The sequence below is a fragment of the Oncorhynchus tshawytscha genome, linkage group LG11, assembly GCF_018296145.1.
Source record: "Oncorhynchus tshawytscha isolate Ot180627B linkage group LG11, Otsh_v2.0, whole genome shotgun sequence".
In the NCBI taxonomy this organism is placed as follows: Eukaryota; Metazoa; Chordata; class Actinopteri; order Salmoniformes; family Salmonidae; genus Oncorhynchus; species Oncorhynchus tshawytscha.
Genome location: NC_056439.1, coordinates 13,502,467 through 13,521,182, shown reverse-complemented (window position 1 = coordinate 13,521,182; position 18,716 = coordinate 13,502,467). Strand labels below are relative to the sequence as shown.

Genomic DNA, 18,716 nt, shown 5'->3' with positions numbered 1-18,716 from the left:
TAAACGAACGTCAACACTTTGGGGGATGCAAACCCAACCCTGAGGGCCCTGGGCATCATGGTACAGATATAAGAAATAGACAGTCTTGAGAGTGTCTGATGGCAGTTGCAGGAGGAGGGACAGAATGGCGCTGTCGGACGCAGATCTGAAGGCATTCACCAAGGAAGACGTTTGAGAGTTATGTGCCACATTACAATGATTTTGCACTAGGTAATGAACATATTGACTTTGATGTAGCCCACTTTATTTAGTTTTATAATTAGATCAGTTTGTCGACAGATGGTATACATGTTATTCGCTTTAAAATCAACGTGCTTTTGTATACTCAAACGGGTTTGGACAGCTACTTCCAAAGATGAGAATTTGGATCGTTGCATCAACACTGAGTGTGTTTACCCCAGAGAGACTGAGAAGTCACAGCTCTCTGTCCATATGTCAATAGGGGTTGGTTTATTTTAGATAATCAACATAACTGGTCATCTCAAATAAAATTATTCTTTGGGGGAGACGACACTGATTTTGTTTGTTTGGTAATGTTCTGTGTGTTCCATGTTCCTTTATCCTTGACCATCATTTTGAGCCTAGGAGTGAGTTTCTCCACTTCACAAACATCCAACATAATCATCATAATTCTATGATGAGAGGGAGGAGTTATGTATCAATGCAAAACAACCGATTAAACATGACTCGTTTGAATTGTAATATTTATAATATAAGTGGTATAAACCATCCTATAAAGAGGAAAAATTTGCTTAACCCACTTTAAGAAAATGCATTGTTCAGTAGCACTGATCCAAGAGACACATTTGGCAGAGAATGAACATAAAATGTTGAAAAGAGAATAGATAGATTAGCTTAAAAATTAAACATTTCAAGGTGGGAAAAAGAGGTTGCAGTCTTGTTTAATGGATTGGTGTGCTTTGCCAAGGATAAAGTGTTGCGGGATGGTCAGGGTAGATATGTGATGGTAGTGGGGTCAATAGGGGGTACAGCAATTACTATTCTGAATCTGTATGCACCAAATGAAGACAACCCAGTTATTTAAAAGATATCGCAACCATAATCGCAGACAATGCTAAAGGGATGGTTATTGTTGGCGGGGACTTTAAATGCATACAGACTTACAAGCTTGACCGACTTCCTGCTGTGCAAGTCCACATTCTAAAAAAAATCAAAGCCCTGGCTGCCATGATAAATGAACTAGGGCTTATTGATACTTGGTGTTTTTAAGCATCCCAGAATTAAGGACTTTAGTTTTCATCAAAGGGTCATTGGCATCTACTTCAGAATATACTTTTTTTGTATCTCTAAGCAGTATTTACATAAAGTAGTGGAATGCATGCTATATATACAAAAGTATGTGGACATCCCTTCAAATGAGTGGGTTAGGCTCTTTCAGCCACATCCGTTGCTGACAGGTGTATAAAATTGAGCACACAGCCATGCAATCTCCATAGACAAACATTGGTAGTGGCATGGCTTTACTGAAGCGGTCAGTGACTTTCAACGTGGCACCGTCATAGGATGCCACTTTTCCAACAGGTCAGTTCGTAAAATGTCTGCCCTGCTAGAGCTGCCCCGGTCAACTGTAAGTGCTGTTATTATGAAGTGGAAACGTCTAGGGGCAACAACGGCTCAGCCACGAAGTGGTAGGCCACACAAGCTCACAGAACGGGACCATCGAGTGCTGAAGCGAGTAGCACATGAAAAGAGTCTGTTCTTAGTTGCAACACTCACTACCGAGTTCCAAACTGCCTCTGGAAGCAACGTCAACACATTAACACATTGGGGTTTTAGGCTGGGTTTCTGTACAGCACTTTGAGATATCAGCTGATGTACGAAGGGCTATATAAATACATTTGATTTGATTAACAGTTTGGGAGCTTCCAGGGCCAGGCAGCCTCACACAAGCCTAAGATCACCTAACGGATGCCAGGAGAACTCTACCTGCTACAATGCATAGTGCCAACTGTAAAGTTTGGTGGAGGAGTGATAATGGTCTGGGGCTGTTTTTCATGGTTAGGGCTAGGCCCCTTAGTTCCAGTGAAGGGAAATCTTATCGCTACAGCAGACAATGACATTCCAGAAAATTATTTGCTTCCAACTTTGTGGTAACAGTTTGGGGAAGGCCCTTTCCTGTTGCCGCATGACAATGCCCCTGTGCACAAAGCGAGATCCATACAGTAATGGTTTGTCGAGATCGGTGTGGAAGAACTTGACTGGCCTGCACAGAGCCCTGACTGCGAGCCAGGCCTAATCGCCGAACATCAGTGCCCAACCTCATTAATGCTTTTGTGGCTGAATGGAAGCAATGTTCCAACACCTAGTGGAATGCCTTCCCATAAGAGTGGAGGCTTTTAGAGCAGCAAAGGGGGGACCAACTCTATATTAATACCATGATTTTAGAATGAGATGTTTGACTAGCAGGTGTCCACATACTTTTGGTCATGTAGGGTATATCAGACCACAGTCCAATATGTCTCAAGATAAATCTATGAATGGAGAAGCACTTTAAATATTGGAGGCTTAATGTCTCTATATTGACAGACCTTACAATTGAATGATGACTACTGCAAATGATAATGATGATGTATCTATTTTTTTGGGAAGGAGCAAAGACAGCATTAAGAGGGAGGATTCATCAGAATAAAAAATATAACCCCTTTGTCTAACTTGAATCTCACTAAATGATCAGAGGAAGAGGGGGCCGAAATGACGCGGCGAGTTACAGAGAACGAGATTGAGGAAGCCATTAATGGATTGAAAAATAATAAATCACCAGGGACAGATGGGTACCCATAAGACCTTCATTGAGGATATTACCTCAGTTCTGTGCAGAGTATATAACTATGCATTATCAAAGGGAGACCCACCCAACACGTGGTCGGAGGCAATCATAGCAGTAATCTATAAGAAAGGTAAAGATCCTTCCCAGTGTAGGTCATTTAGGCTTTTTCGTCTCCTCCCCACAGACCTGAAATTGTTTGGCACGATAATTCAGAAACATATAGGGAAACTGATTCACCCAGATCAGACAGGTTTTATCTATAGCAGACAAATTACTAAGAATATTAGGAGAATTATATAAAGGTTACAGATGACCACATCTGAACACACTTGGGATGTTCAAGGAAAATTAATGAACTAAAAATGAAAGTGGTGGTGGAAGAGGAATCACGGGAAAGAGTTTGTGAAAGTAGTCACAGATGCAGTAGTAGCCAGTGTGGATTGTGTTTGACTAGAAAGTGAAGATGAGATACTTTAGAACACCTTTCTTGATATTGAAATGTTTTTTTAAAGCTTCAGCACTATGTTGGATGGGCTGTGGACAAAAATGAGACCACACATCTTCTCGGACTGTCCACTACATACTTAATGAGTATATACTACTAGTACATTTTTGTGTACTGTAAACTTAATTTGGCTGGGGGCAGTATTGAGTAGCTTGGATGAATAAGGTGCCCAGAGTAAACTGCCTGCTACTCAGGCCCAGTTGCTAATATATGCATATTATTGGTAGATTTGGATAGAAAACACTCTGAGGTTTCTAGAACTGTTTGAATGATGTCTGTGAGTATAACAGAACTCATATGGCAGGCAAAAACCTGAGAAAAAAATCCAACCAGGAAGTGGGAAATCTAAGGTTTGTAGATTTTCAACTCATTCCCTATTGAATACACAGTGTCTATGGGGTCATATTGCACTTCCCAAGGCTTCAACAAGATGTCAACGGTCTTTAGAACCTTGTTTGATGCTTCTACTGTGAGGTGGGGGTGAATGAGAGGGGAATGAGTCAGAAGTCTGCCAGAGAGGCATAAGCTGACCACGCGTGTTCACGTGAGACTTAGCTTGAGTTCCATTGCAATTCTACAGACAAAGGAATTCTCCGGTTGGAACATTACTGAAGAGTTATGTTAAAAACATCCTAAAGATTGATTCTATACATCGTTTGACATGTTTCTACGGACTGTAACTGAACTTTTTGACTTTTCGTCTGGACCTAGTGATCGCGCCTCATGAATTTGGATTACTGGGCTAAACGCGCGAACAAAAAGGAAGTATTTGGACATAAATGATGGACAACATGGCGGATATCTGTTTGGGTTGTTTTGGTCTCTGAGCGCTGTACTCAGATTATTGCATGGTGTGCTTTTTCGGGAAAGCTTTTTTGAAATCTGACACAGCGGTTGCATTAAGGAGAAGTGTATCTATAATTCCATGCATAATAGTTGTATCTTTTATCAATGTTTATTATGAGTATTTCTGTGAATTGATGTGGCTCTCTGCAAAATCACCGGATGTTTTGGAACTACTGAACATAACACGCCAATGTATACTGAGATTTTTTTATATAAATATGAACTTTATCGAACAAAACATACATGTATTGTGTAACATGAAGTCCTGTGAGTGTCATCTGATGAAGATCATCAAAGGTTAGTGATTCATTTATCTCTATTTCTTCTTTTTGTGACTCCTCTCTTTGGCTGGAAAAATGGCTGTGTTTTCTGTCACTAGGCACTCACCTAACATAATCGTTTGGGTTGCTTTCGTCATAAAGCCTTTTTGAAATTGGACACTGTGGTGGAATTAGCAAGGAGTGTATGTTTAAAATGGTGTCAAATACTTTTTAATTATGGGATTATGGGATTATGGGATTTTAATTATGGGATTTTTGTTTTGAATTTGGCACTTTCACTGGCTGTTGTCATATCAGCCCAAAGAGGTTTTTAATGGTAACCTTTCAGTTGAGCGTACTAGCGCTTCGCCTGTTTACCGGAAGTTGATGCTGTTGCTATACAACCTCTTGCTAGCTTGTTAGCATAGCAAATTACCAGCTAGAAGTGTTATGACCTGGGATGTGTTTGTAAATTAAATCTGGAGTGCCAGAGTGCGCTCTGGGCGTAAATTCGGAGCGTTTGTTCAAGGCACACGCTGGACGCTTTGGCTGGGGAGTAGGGTTGATCCGAGTGTTGGTAACTGTGCTGCTGGCATCAATGTAATTATGCTATTTTACCGAAGTTTTCTGACACCAGCAATATTCAATGGGCGTTGAGCGTTGGTAAATTCATCAGTTATTCTGCACTCTGAGAGTGCTCTGAAATCGTAGTAGATAAGCTAAGAATGATGTGAATAATCAAGTCAATAAACATTGGGGAGCATATACTAAATATACTGGCAAGTTCGATGTATTAGTAGCCATTTAATGTTAGGTAGCTAGCTATCATACCCGGTACATACTGCTGTAATGATGCTATGCGGTTCGTAAAGATAGCGGAGCTAACATAACGTGTAACGTAATTTATTTGAAAAGTCACTACTCTATTACCTTGCTCAACATTTTCTTAACATTTATCCTAATTAGTTAAAAGCAACAAATTTGTATCCTTTCTCGTCGGACTTCGGCTGCATATTTTCCGCCATTTTCTTCAAATCTGAAAACGTGAAGCCACGCCTATTTTCTGAGTAACTGCATTATGGGCCATAAAAGCACAGAGATAGTGTCCACTGCTTGTATACTTCGTATTTTGGCGAATGTAGTACGGCATCTGGGAACTTTTGGCATGCTAACTATCATCCATTCTATGACTAATAAGCATCCTTAAGGACAACAAAGTCAAGGTATTGGAGTGGCCATCACAACGCCCTGACCTCAATCATATAGAAAATTTGTTGGTAGAACTGAAAAAGTGTGTGAGAGCAAGGAGGCCTACAAACCTAATTCAGTTACACCAGCTCTGTCAGGAGGAATGGGCCAAAATTCACCTAAATTATTGTGGAAGCTTGTGGAAGGCTACCCGAAACGTTTGGCCAAGTTAAACAATTTAAAGGCAATGCCACCAAATCCTAATTGAGTGCATGTAAACTTCTGACCCGCTCGGAATGTGATGAAAGAAAAAAAGCTTAAATAAATAATTTTCTCTACTATTATTCTGACATTTCACATTCCACATTCTTAAAATCAAGTGGTGATCCTAACTGACCTTAGACAGGGATTTCTACTAGGATTAAATGCCATGAATTGTGAAAAACTGAGTTTAAATGTATTTGGCTAAGCTGTATGTAAACTTCTGACTTCAACTGTAAATGTATTATTTCAGTTGTTTTTAAAAATAAAAAAAATTCCAAGGTTGTCATACGTGAAGAACTTTGGTAGTCTGCGTTCTCTCCTAAGACTTTTGCTCTACTTCACTGTTGGGGGTCACTTGTAGCTGGTGACTGAGGAGCTCGAACATCTTCCTCCACAGGTAAGTCCATTGTCTGTTCCACTTCGTTCTGAGTCTCTTCTGGCAGAGACATTTCGTTGTCAACAGGTGTGTCCTGTTTTGGGTCAACTGCGTGTTCTGCAGGTTCTACATCAGTACTTTCACTTCTTTCTGAGTACGCCCAAGACGGTATTTCATATCTGTAGTATTTATCATCGTCGTCATCATGGTTCTGTTTGACTTCTTCCATTTGTCCATTACTTTGGTTTGTTCCTTTTTTCTTTGGCTTGGAGTTTTGCTGTGTTTGAACGTCAAGGGGCAAGTGGTCACAGTAAGAGTAGGTTGCGATGTAAGACTCTGGACCATAATTTTCCTTGTTCAGGTATCAGTTCATAGATCCCACCTGGCGTACAACTGTGTGAATGTTGCCTTCCCATTGATTTTGAAGTTTGCTGGTACCGCCACGTGCTGTCATGTTTCTGATGAGGACATGATTGCCTGGTTGCAACACTGAGGTTCTGACTTTGCTGTCGTAGTTTCCGATGGCCTATTTTATCATGTCGTACAAGACTGTAGGCTTCTCTGCCAACACCAGTTGCGTTCTGAATACCGTCTTGCGATGGAGGATACAAATCAAATCAAATGTATTTATATAGCCCTTCGTACATCAGCTGATATCTCAAAGTGCTGTACAGAAACCCAGCCTAAAACCCCAAACAGCAAGCAATGCAGGTGTAGAAGCACGGTGGCTAGGAAAAACTCCCTAGAAAGGCCAAAACCTAGGAAGAAACCTAGAGAGGAACCAGGCTATGTGGGGTGGCCAGTCCTCTTCTGGCTGTGCTGGGTGGAGATTATAACAGAACATGGCCAAGATGTTCAAATGTTCATAAATGACCAGCATGGTTGTTTGATAATAAGGCAGAACAGTTGAAACTGGAGCAGCAGCACGGTCAGGTGGACTGGGGACAGCAAGGAGTCATCATGTCAGGTAGTCCTGGGGCATGGTCCTAGGGCTCAGGTCCTCCGAGAGAGAGAAAGAAAGAGAGAAGGAGAGAATTAGAGAACGCACACTTAGATTCACACAGGACACCGAATAGGACAGGAGAAGTACTCCAAATATAACAAACTGACCCTAGCCCCCCGACACAAACTACTGCAGCATAAATACTGATACCATCCTCATCCAAATCGAGCTTGTCCCACTCTCGAAGAAGACATCTGATTTTCATGTTGAATGTTTTCAGTTCTTTCCCTGTTGGTTTTGAACTTGAAAGTTTGTGTTCCATCACTGGGAGGATGCTCTTTTCTTCTCTTTGTGCCTGTCGTAGCTCTGCATTTGAGAAAGGCATGATGGATCGGGTTTCTGTTGCTGCATTCATAGGAGACTGCCATTGACGAGGATATGTTTGAGTCTTGTTGTGTGTCGACGGCCAGTGCAGTTGCTCCAAATGAGTCCGATGTCAACTCCTCTGAGCATTTTCCTATCAGTGTTTCCATGTCTATCGGCATTCTGGACAAACTGTCAGCGTCAATGTTCTCTTTGCCTGGGCGATATCTGATAGTGAAATGGAAATCGGGGAGTCGTGCAAACCCATCTGCACTCTGTCGCATTCAGCTTGGCAGTCGACAAGATGTAGGTAAGGGGATTGTTGTCACTATACACTTTGAAGGTCCGTGCTTAGTATAAGTAGTCACGGAACTTTACTGTGATTGTTCAGTACAGGGCTAGAAACACATTTTCTTGAGTGGAGATGGTAGTTTTTCTCAGGTGCCGTCAAGGTCCGAGACGCATAGATTATCACACACAGTTTTCCATCTTGTTTCAAATATAACACAGCTCCTAAACCTTTGTTTGATGCATCTGTGTGAAGGATAAACGGCTCTGAAAAGTCTGGGAAACCGAGTACAGGAGGCTGTACTAAACAGTCTATCAGCCGCTCCATTATCTGTTGATGCGCATCAGTCCACATGATTGATTTGTAAGAGGGAGGTCCTCTTGTTTTGCTCTTTGTCTGCCATCGTTTTGCTTTGTTGTGTGTATCTGTAACTTCTTCAGGAAACCATGTGAGCAGGTTGTTGAGCGGGCTAGCAATGTGTGAGAAGTCTTTTGTGTGTGTTTGGGGGGGTGATATTTAACCATTTTAGAGTGATTTTTAATTTTTTATGATTTGTCAGTACATTATGTAAATGTTTTGCTGATACAGTGGTTCAGTGGAACCATAATTATTTTAATATCTGTTACAAAAGGCATTTAACAATTTAAAAAATGCTATTAAAGTATTGCACATGAATGTAACAAAGTAAATTGACAAAATTATATAATCTTCATTAGGTATTGACAATTATTTAAAGACAAAACATTGCCTCTTAAGAATAAAATTATAATTTTATTGTTTGGCTAATGTCAAAGACCAAAGTTCATATCAGTGTATATGAATAGTGGGTAACGTGAGCATATCTTGTGGGTTACAGTAATACGCTAGTTACTGAAGAGAGATGGCCGTCATGATTAGAACCTGGGCTACTACCTGTAGAAGGCAGTCAGAATGTGACCCTTCTTTCCTCGTCTGCATCCAGAACCCTCAGAAATGATTAAAACAGAGGGAGAGGGTGAAAGAGAGGGCCATGATTCCTCTGAGCTTTCCTACTCTACTTGGTCTTTTGTCCTTCAGAGCTCTGACTGCTGCAGTATCAGCTGGGTTGATTTTGCTTCCCTCAGTAGACACTATTTTCCCTAAATAGCCAACCTCCGCATTGAATATCTCACACTTGCTGAGCTTCAGCTTTATCCCATATTCTCTTAGTCTCTGTAGTACTTTTCTAAAATCGTTGACATGGTTCTCAAAGGTCTTGCTGAAGACGATGGTGTCGTCCAGATATGGGACTCAGATCTCATCTCTCAAGACATCCAAACATTCCTCCATACAGTGCTGGAATGCTGCTGGTGCATTTGAGTCCAAACGGAATTTGAACCCACTCATACAGGCCCCAGAGGTGACCCTTGGTGATATGATTTTCCCTGGTCCAAGAGTGAAAACCAGGGATTTCCTCCAAGGCTGTCTATATCCTGTACTCTGGGTATTGGCTGGCGGTCAGGATGAGTCTTCCTGTTCAGCCCCCTGTAGTCTATGCACAGTCGTAAGCCGTCCTTGTTCCTTACACATACGATAGGGGAAGAGTAAGGAGAGTTGGACTTCTTCACCCAGCCCTGTGCTATCAGGTCATGCAAATAGTTGTTCATCTCTTTGTATAACTGTCTTTTAATGAAATGCTCAGATTCAGATCCTCAATGCAGCCAATGTCATCACTGTCTGATTTGGAAAACGAGCATGATTCCTCTCTCTACACTTGGTAAATGAAAAGGAGGATCCCATACATTTTAAGTATTTTTGATGACAGTTCTCCAGCATGGTGGCAGGATAGACTGACTTTTTTCCTGAACAGTGCCAATTACAGTTCACCCTGTTAACATGATGTCGTGGTCTGTGACATTCTGAACATCAATGATGACATGTGGAGAGGCATCTTTTCTCAGCTTTACAAAAGTCTCACAGAACTTAAGTCCTTCTGCCCACTGAGGGTTTACATAAGATATGTGTGGTGTCCTCTAATGGGCTTTGTCTGCACTCAACATTGAACCTGAACAGAGGTGCGTTTTGGTATGTTGATCTTCTCTTTTGTAGTTTTCAAGTACTTGTATGCAGTAGTGTAAAGTAAAAATACTTGAAAGTACTACTTAAGTAGTTTTTTGGCCATCTTTACTATTTATATTTTTGACAACTTTTACTTCACTACATGCCTTAAGAAAATAATGTACTTATACTCCATATACTCCATGTACTCATTACTTATTACTCCATACTCCATACATTTTCCCTGACACCCTGAGACCCTGAATTAGACCCTTTCCCTGTCCTGATAAGCATTCAAAATGTATCAAACGTGTATCAAACGTATCAAGAGAACATCCCTGGTCATCCCTACTGCCTCTGATCTGGCGGACACACTAAATACATGCTTTGTTTGCAAATTATGTCTGAATGTTGGAGCGTGCTCCTGGCTATCCGGTGTGATAAGTGACTTTCACTTTTACATTAGTCATTTTTTATTAGTTTATCTTTACTTTGTAATGGGAATTTTAATGTTTGTGCTTTTCTTATGACTAATTTCTGTGTTCTATTCATGTGCTGTTCTAATAACCAATTTCTGTGTTCATGCACGTGGTTGACTGTTCAAATCTTCACTATCAGTAGCTGCAATTTGGCAGTACGCCCGGAACTTGTCTTGAGTATGAACGAAAGATAACTCTGTTTCAAGGTCTCAGTTTAGAGAGAAGTCTCGTGAGATATTGGTCTGTCACATGAATGAAACAAAACGGTAATGATTAATTAATTATGCTAAATCATGCAAATATAACTTGTCTGTGTATAGCCATATATAAGACAACTGCTGGGTCTGCAGAGCTCCTGATTGATTTGTACTATGGTGCATTGAGTTGGTTGGAACCTCTCCAGCGCACTGACAATAAACAATGATTCATTTTAAGATTGACTTTGAGTGTCCCTGTGTAAGAATTTCCACAACAACTTTTACTCAAGTATTACTGTTCAGCACTCACTAGCTCTATGAAAGCCTGGACATTGGCCTTTCCTATAGCCTAAAGAAAAATATTCTCATTGTCTCATTAAGTGCTCTGTGCATGTTTATTTATTTATTTTTATTTCACCTTTATTTGCAACTGCGACCTGCGACCTGGCCGAGATAAAGCGTAGAAATCGACACTTACAACAACACAGAGTTGCACATGGAAAAAACAAAACATACAGTCAATAATACAGTAGAACAAAAGAAAACAAAAAGTCTATATACAGTGAGTGCAAATGAGGTAAGTTAAGGAAATAAATAGGCCATGGTGGCGAAGTAATTACAATATAGCAATTAAACACTGGAATGGTAGATCGGCAGAAGATGAATGTGCAGGTAGAGGTACTGGGGTGCAAAGGAGCAAAATAAATAAATAAATACCAGTATGGGGATGAGGTAGGTAGAATGATGGGCTGCTTACAGATAGGCTAAGTACAGGTGCAGTGATCTGTAAAATGCTCTGACAGCTGGTGCTTAAAGCTAGTGAGGGAGATGCGAGTCTCCAGCTTCAGAGATTTTTGCAATTCCTTCCAGTCATGGGCAGCAGAGAACTGGAAGTAAAGATGACCAAAGGAGGAATTGGCTTTGGGGGTAACCAGTGAGATATACCTGCTGGAGCGCGTGCTACGAGTGGGTGCTGCTATGGTGACCAGTGAGCTGAGATAAGGCGGGGCTTTACCTAGCAGAGACTTGTAGATAACCTGTAGCCAGTGGGTTTGGCGACGAGTATGAAGCGAGGGCCAACCAACGAGAGCGTACAGGTCGCAATTGTGGGTAGTGTATAGGGCTTTGGTGACGAAACGGATGGCACTGTGATAGACTGCATCCAGTTTGTTGAGTAGTGTTGGAGGCTATTTCATAGATGACATCACCGAAGTCGAGGATCGGTAGGATGGTCAGTTTTACGAGGGTATGTTTGGCAGCATGAGTGAAGGAAGCTTTGTTGAGATATAGGAAGCCGATTCTATATTTAATTTTGGATTGGAGATGCTTAATGTGAGTCTGGAAGGAGAGTTTACAGTCTAACCAGACACCCAGGTACTTGTGTGTCTGGTCACTGCAGCCGAGGTGAGTAAAACATTTAAACGTGTTAACCCTCGCAAGGCTGCAGGCCCAGACGGCATCCACAGCCGCGCCCTCAGAGCATGCGCAGACCAGCTGGCTGGTGTGTTTACGGACATATTCAATCAATCCCTATCCCAGTCTAATGTTCCCACATGCTTCAAGAGGCCCACCATTGTTCCTGTTCCCAAGAAAGCTAAGGTAACTGAGCTAAACGACTACTGCCCCGTAGCACTCACTTCCGTCATCATGAAGTGCTTTGAGAGACTAGTCAAGGACCATATCACCTCCACCCTACCTGACACCCTAGACCCACTCCAATTTGCTTACCGCCCAAATAGGTCCACAGACGATGCAATCTCAACCACACTGCACACTGCCCTAACCCACCTGGACAAGAGGAATACCTATGTGAGAATGCTGTTCATCGACTACAGCTCGGCATTTAACACCATAGTACCCTCCAAGCTCGTCATCAAGCTCGAGACCCTGGGTCTCGACCCCGCCCTGTTCAACTGGGTACTGGACTTCCTGACGGGCCGCCCCCAGGTGGTGAGGGTAGGCAACAACATCTCCACCCCGCTGATCCTCAACACTGGGGCCCCACAAGGGTGCGTTCTGAGCCCTCTCCTGTACTCCCTGTTCACCCACGACTGTGTGGCCACGCACGCCTCCAACTCAATCATCAAGTTTGCGGACGACACAACAGTGGTAGGCTTGATTACCAACAACGACGAGACGGCCTACAGGGAGGAGGTGAGGGCCCTTGGAGTGTGGTGTCAGGAAAATAACCTCACACTCAACGTCATCAAAACTAAGGAGATGATTGTGGACTTCAGGAAACAGCAGAGGGAACAACCCCCTATCCACATCGATGGAGCAGTAGTGGAGAGGGTAGCAAGTTTTAAGTTCCTCGGCATACACATCACAGACAAACTGAATTGGTCCACCCACACAGACAGCATCGTGAAGAAGGCGCAACAGCGCCTCTTCAACCTCAGGAGGCTGAAGAAATTCGGCTTGTCACCAAAAGCACTCACAAACTTCTACAGATGCACAATCGAGAGCATCCTGGCAGGCTGTATCACCGCCTGGTACGGCAACTGCTCCGCCCACAACCGTAAGGCTCTCCAGAGGGTAGTGAGGTCTGCACAACGCATCACCGGGGGCAAACTACCTGCCCTCCAGGACACCTACACCACCCGATGTTACAGGAAGGCCATAAAGATCATCAAGGACAACAACCACCCGAGCCACTGCCTGTTCATCCCGCTATCATCCAGAAGGCGAGGTCAGTACAGGTGCATCAAAGCTGGGACCGAGAGACTGAAAAACAGCTTCTATCTCAAGGCCCTCAGACTGTTAAACAGCCACCACTAACATTGAGTGGCTGCTGCCAACACACTGACTCAACTCCAGCCACTTTAATAATGGGAATTGATGGGAAATGATGTAAAATATATCACTAGCCACTTTAAACAATGCTACCTAATATAATGTTTACATACCCTACATTATTCATCTCATATGTATACGTATATACTGTACTCTATCATCTACTGCATCTTTATGTAATACATGTATCACTAGATGCTAACTATGCCACTTTGTTTACATACTCATCTCATATGTATATTCTGTACTGTATCTTGCCTATGCCGCTCTGTACCATCACTCATTCATATATCTTTATATACATATTCTTTATCCCCTTACACTTGTGTGTATAAGACAGTAGTTTTGGAATTGTTGGTTAGATTACTTGTTGGTTATTACTGCATTGTCGGAACTAGAAGCACAAGCATTTCGCTACAGTCGCATTAACATCTGCTAACCATGTGTATGTGAAAAATAAAATTTGATTTGTAGTTGGACGGGCGAGCAGGTGCGGGAAAGCGATCGATTGAAAAGCATGCATTTAGTTTTACTTGCGTTTAAGAGCAGTTGGAGGCCACGGAAGGAGAGTTGTATGGCATTGATGCTCGTCTGGAGGTTAGTTAACACAGTGTCCAAGGAGGGGCCAGAAGTACACAGAATGGTGTCATCTACGTAGAGGTGGATCAGAGAATCACCAGCAGCAAGAGCAACATCATTGATGTACACAGAAAAGAGAGTCGGCCCGATAATTGAACCCTGTGGCACACCCATAGAGACTGTCAGAGGTCCAGACAACAGGCCGTCCGATTTGACACACTGAACTCTATCAGAGAAGTAGTTGGTAAACCAGGCGAGGCAATCATTTGAGAAACCAAGGCTGTCGAGTCTGCCAATAAGAATGTTGTGATTGACAGAGTCGAAGGCCTTGGCCAGGTCGATGAATACGGCTGCACAGTAATGTCTCGTATCGATGGCGGTTATGATGTCGTTTAGAACCTTGAGCGTGGCTGAGGTGCACCCATGACCAGCTCTGAAACCAGATTGCATAGCGGAGAAGGTATGGTGGGATTCGAAAAGGTCAGTAATCTGTTTGTTAACTAGGCTTTCGAAGACCTTAGAAAGACAGGGTAGGATAGATATAGGTCTGTAGCAGTTTGGGTCTAGAGTGTCACCTTTGAAGAGGGGGATGACCGCGGCAGCTTTCCAATCTTTGGGAATCTCAGATGATACGAAAGAGAGGTTGAACAGGCTGGTAATAGGGGTTGCAACAATTTCGGCAGATAATTTTAAAAAGAGAGGGTCCAGATTGTCTAGCCCGGCTGATTTGTAGGGGTCCAGATTTTGCAGCTCTTTCAGAACATCGGCTATCTGGATTTGGGTAAAGGAGAAATGGTGGGGGCTTTGGCGGGTTGTTGTGGAGGGTGCCGGGCAGTTTACCGGGGTAGGGGTAGCCATGTGGAAAGCATGGCCAGCCGTAGAGAAATGCTTATTGAAATTCTCAATTATAGCGGATTTATCGGTGGTGACAATGTTTCCTAGCCTCAGAGCAGTGGGCAGCTGGGAGGACGTGCTCTTATTCTCCATGGACTTTACAGTTTCCCAGAACTTTTTTGAGTTAGTACTACAGGATGCAAATTTCTGTTAGAAAAGCTAAGGCAAGCTTTTTCAAACTGCCTGTGTATATTTGTTCCTAACTTCCCTGAAAAGTTGCATATCAGGGGCGCTTTTCGATGCTAATGCAGAACGCCACAGGATGTTTTTGTGCTGGTCAAGGGCAGACAGGTCTGGCGTGAACCAAGGACTACATCTATTCCTAGTTCAACATTTTTTGAGAGGGTCATGCTTATTTCAGATGTTGAGGAAGGCACTTTTAAAGAATATCCAGGCATCATCTATTGACGGGATGAGGTCAATGTCATTCTAGGATACTCTGGCCAGGTCGATTAAAAAGGTCTGCTCGCAGAAGTGTTTCAGGGAGCGTTTGACAGTGATGAGGGGTGGTCGTGAGATCTTGATTGAAAACAACAGAGGTGTATTTGGAGGGCGAATTAGTTAAGATGACATCTATGAGGGAGCCTGTGTTTACTGATTTGGGGTTGTACGTGGTAGGTTCATTGATAATTTGTGTGAGATTGAGGGCATCAAGCTTAGTTTGTAGGATGGTCGGGGTGTTAAGCATGTCCCAGTTTAGGTCACCTAGTAGCACGAGCTCAGAAGATAGATGGGGGGAAATCAATTCACATATAGTATCGAGGGCACAGCTGGGGGCAGAGGGTGGTCTATAGCAAGCGGCAACAGTGAGAGACTTCTTTCTGGAAAGGTGAATTTTTAGAAGTAGAAGCTCAAATTGTTTGGGTACAGACTTAGCCTGCAGAGTACTGTATTACTTTCTATCTTTGCAGTAGATTGCAACACCGCCCCCTTTTTGCAGTTCTATCTTGGCGGGAAAACGTTATAGTTAGCAATGGAGATTTCAGGGTTTTTGGTGGTTTTCCTAAGCCAGGATTCAGACACGGCTAAGACATCTGGGTTGGCAGAGTGTGCTAAAGCAGTGAGTTGCTACTCCCCAAACTTGGGGAGTAGGCTTCTAATGTTAACATGCATGAAACCAAGGCTTTTATACGTTTACAGAAGTCAACAAATGAGAGCACCTGGGGGGTGGGAGTGGAGCTAGGCACTGCAGGACCTGGACTAACCTCCACATCACCAGAGGAACAGAGGAGAAGTAGGATAAGGGTACGGCTAAAGACTATACGAACTGGCCGTCTAGCACGTTCAGAACAGAGAGTAAAAGAAGCAGGTTTCTCGGCACAATAGCATAGATTCAAGGCATAATGTACAGACAAAGGTAAGGTAGGATGTGAGTACATTGGAGGTATACCTAGGCATTGAGTAATTATACAACACATTTTCCAAAAAGTAGTAGCTTTAGTCACGTAAACACAGAAATAAACAAATGACAAGATAAATATAGTCTCTAGAGATGTTTAAACCAGGTGATGTCATCGCATATGTAGGAGGTGGAACAACATGGTTGGTTAAGGCATATTGAGCAGGGCTAGAGGCTCTACAGTGAAATAAGACAGTAATCACTAACCAGGACAGTAATGGACAAGGCATATTGATATTAGAGAGAGGCATGCGTAGCCAAGTGAACATATGGGTCCAGTGAGTGGTTGGGCTGGCTGGGGACACGGCGATTCAGACAGTTAGCAGGCTAACAAGCTAACAGTTAGTAGGCCGGAGCTAAATAAGCTAGCAGCTAGTAGACCAGGGCAAGCTAGCCGTTATAGCAGGCCGGGTTAGCAAGCAAGCAGTTGTCATGGGCTAGCAGTTAGTAGACCAGGGCAAGCTAGCAGTTAGCAGAATGGGTTGCAAGCAAGCAGTTAGCAAGGGTTAGCAGTTAGCATACCGGGCAGCTAAGCTAGCAGTTACCAGACCAGGGCCCGGCAGTTTAGCAGTTTAGGCGTCACGATGAGGGTAAGTCTGTTTTAGCATCTTCGTGCGGTGACGTCGATAGACCAGTCGTGGAATTAGTAGGGTTCCAAGTAGCTCTTGGTAGCTAGCAGGCCGATATTGTAGCCCAGGAGTATGCTACAGTGGTAGCACAGGAGCCCTGGCCGGGCTAGCTTCAAGCTAAATTGGTGCTTGCTCTGGGATTTAAACGCTAGCCAGGAGTAGTCATCCGGGATTGCGGTTAGCTAGTTGTGAAGATCCAGATGAAAATGTTCAGTTTGCGGTAGGAATCCGGGGATAAAAATAACAGGTCCGTTATGCTCTGGTTAGAGTCACGTTGTTCGAACTGGCGAGAGCGTTCCGAGCTGAAGGTTAGCTGATGACCGCCGGCAATGGTTTGCTGACTAATATCTGGTAGTTAGCTGGCTAGCTTCAGTTGAGCGATTGAGGAAGGGAGGGAATTATATATACAAGGGACACGACAGGACAAAGACGTCTTGACTGCTACGCCATCTTGGGAAAAAAATTGTCACTGTTATTGACGATCTGCTCAAACACATTAAAGCCAAAAGTGGGATGAGATGTCTACCCTTCATTACGAGCACTGGGATGACTAGTTCTTTAATGTTAGTTGCCTCTGAGGCCAGTTTAAAGTATCTTCTATCCAACCTACATAAGGCATGTCCATTCCATTGGCAGCTACTATTTGTTGTGAGTCAGGTGAATCAATTATATCTGAAACATTTCTCAACCTAAGACCAGGTAAGTTTTCATCTTTTCACAGTTCATCAATGAGAGCCAATGTCCCACAAGGCCTTGTGGCACTGAGAGCCAGTGTCCCACAAGGCTTGAGTTCTCTGATCCTGTAGATAACATTCAACAAGGCACTGTTTTCCTACGAAGGCAGTTACAGTAGAAGATGGGTTTACCTTATTTTTTTGTTACATTCGTCTTCATACAGGAGTACAGTCTCTGTGTGCAGTATTTTCGGTGTTCAGCCCAGTGTTCATTTTGACATTCTATCAAAGAGTAGAATGTTTTCTTACAGGAAGAGCACTGTTTCAGTCCATGGCCCTTTCCTCTCATTCCACAGGTTGAACAATGTTTTCAACAACAACAAAAATATATAGAAAATGACCCAACAACTTCATCCATATGCATTTCGGTAATGAATTTTTTTTGTGAAAATTTACATTGTTTTTAAAAACTAAACATCTTAGTCCTCAGACTGAAAGTAGATTTTGCAGATGCAACTCTAGCCTGAATGCCAAGCATCACGTCTGGAGGAAACCTGGTACCATCCCTACGGTGAAGCATGGTGGTGGCAGCATCATGCAGGGGATGTCTTTCAGCGTCAGGGACAGGGAGACTAGTCAGGATCAAGGGAAAGATGAACAGAGCAAAGTACAGAGAGCGCTTTGATGAAAACCTGCTCAAGAGCGCTCAGGACCTCAGACTTTGGCAACGCAGGAGTGGCTTTGGGACAAGTCTCAATGTCCTTGAGTGGCCCAGCCAGAACTCAGACTTGAACCCGAGCGAACGTCTCTGGAGAGAAAATAGCTGTGCAGCGACGCTCCCCATCCAACCTGACAGAACTTGAGAGGCTCTTTAGAGGAGAATGGGAGAAACTCCCCAAATACAGGTGTGCCAAGCTTGTAGTGTCATACCCAAGAAGACTTGAGGCTGTAATCGCTGCCAAAGGTGCTTTTTAACAGAGTAAAGGGTCAGAATGCCTATGTAAATGTGATATTTCAGTTTTTTGTTTTTAATACATTTGCACACAAAAAAACTGTATTTGCTTTGTCCTTATGTGGTATTGTGTGTTTATTTGGCACGTTTGATTCAGAAATCCACCTGTTCCAACTCTCCCAACATGCCTACAAAGGAATCTAAAAAGTTACCTGTAAATTTTGTCCAAACAATTCAAACAACATTTCTAATCCAACCTCCGGTACCCTAATATGTAAATAA

The 18,716-nt window shown here is 43.0% G+C and overlaps 1 pseudogene; it reads right to left on the bottom strand.

The window, feature by feature from the left end:
• Positions 1-18,716, bottom strand: part of LOC112262426 — an 86,062-nt pseudogene that overhangs the window by 25,616 nt on the left and 41,730 nt on the right.